The following is a 1,412-nucleotide window of genomic DNA, read 5'->3' as shown; positions in this document are numbered from 1 at the left end:
TTGACAAGTTTATCCTTCTTCTTCACGCAAAACTCCAGGTTGAGGAGTTACTCGGAATGTTACCAAGATATCAACATCTTTAGTTTGGTATTCAGGAGTATAATAAGTAAATTTCTACTCTTTAACACCTATTTTGAAAAAAAAAAAAATCACTTACTTTAGTCTTTGTTTGTGGTGACTTTCCTTCTTTGATTATCTTTGCTTTCTATTTTCTCTTTTTACTCTAAAGCTAACCTTATTGTGTAGGTGTTATTGTGTGGGTGTAATTGTATAAGAGAAAAGGAGCAAGAAAAGAGCTGGTATTCACTTAGTTTGCTTCTTTATTGGCATCATGTCACTTGTTGATGTCTTTCTTGTCCCCTCCGCTACGAAACTCGCAGTTTAGGGTTCATTGTGAAATCAAGATCCTTACTTTATCTTTTGAAGATCTTGTGTACGTTGGACACCGACTCCTAAAGAGCAATTACAATGGAAAATAGAGAAAATGGCCTCGTCAGCCTACATGGCTAGGCCACGCAATGCACTTTTGATTGGTGAAAGAATTAAATTGTACAATAGCCTTTTTTAGATGCAGAAATACGAAGAGACTTCATTCCTTCCAAACCCTATTTTTCTTCCTCAATTTATTCTTTACAACAGCAATTTCAAATCCAGAAGTTGTGGGGAGTGTCTGTTCGAATCGAACCCTTAGCTTGAGAGACCCAAAGATGTTTCTTGATATCCAAAGATCTCCAATTTATCAAAGCAATTACGTCCAAGATTCAATCAAAGCCAAAATTTAAATAAAAAAATGCTGAAAACTTACCGGTAGAGACGACAATCCTCATCCTTCGTCGGAGAAAATCGACTTCGAAAGAGGCTGGAGAAGAATACCGCACATGCGAATGAAACTGGGTTGGGGAAGAATAGAAAAAAGGAACGAGGAGAGGAGAGAAGAGGAGAGGAGAGAGAATAAAATTTGACTTCACCTTAAACAGCTTTCGTATAAAGGGCTTTGATGTAAAAATAGAAGTTTTTCTTTAAAAATGGCTATACAATTATTTTTTTGTAGAGTGAAAAAAATGAGATGGCTTGGGAGTGATCCGGTGCAGTTCTCTCTTCCCATTTCTTCTTTCTTTCCTCCACTTTTTCTTTAAAAATGGCTATACAATCTGTTATATTTCTCTCTCATCATCTTCTCCTTGTCTCTTTTTCTTTCTTCTCTCACCATTTCTCTCACTATCCTCTCTATTGAATGTTTTTTTTTCTTGCTAAATAAAAGTCATTACGATATTTTTTTTAATTTTAGACAGTTTTGAATTAGGGTGTGTTTGTTTGGAGATTGGATTGAATTTATACTATTCATCCAATTTTTTTCCCCAAAAACATCAAATCAATACACTTATTTTTTATTTTTTATATTATACTAAAAT

The 1,412-nt window shown here is 34.4% G+C and overlaps 1 long non-coding RNA gene across 1 annotated transcript; it reads right to left on the bottom strand.

Annotated features, from left to right (window-relative positions):
* Positions 1–285: 285 nt before the first annotated feature.
* Positions 286–1,180, bottom strand: LOC127241435 (uncharacterized). The gene is made up of 2 exons (XR_007836526.1): positions 806–1,180; positions 286–713 (listed from the first exon to the last, which is right to left on the bottom strand). It is a non-coding gene; the product is annotated as an uncharacterized LOC127241435 (long non-coding RNA).
* Between the last annotated feature and the right edge of the window lie 232 nt (positions 1,181–1,412).

This window comes from Andrographis paniculata, unplaced genomic scaffold, assembly GCF_009805555.1.
Source record: "Andrographis paniculata isolate CXL003 unplaced genomic scaffold, ASM980555v1 Contig82END, whole genome shotgun sequence".
NCBI lineage: Eukaryota > Viridiplantae > Streptophyta > Magnoliopsida > Lamiales > Acanthaceae > Andrographis > Andrographis paniculata.
This window is presented reverse-complemented; position numbering and strand designations above follow the sequence as displayed.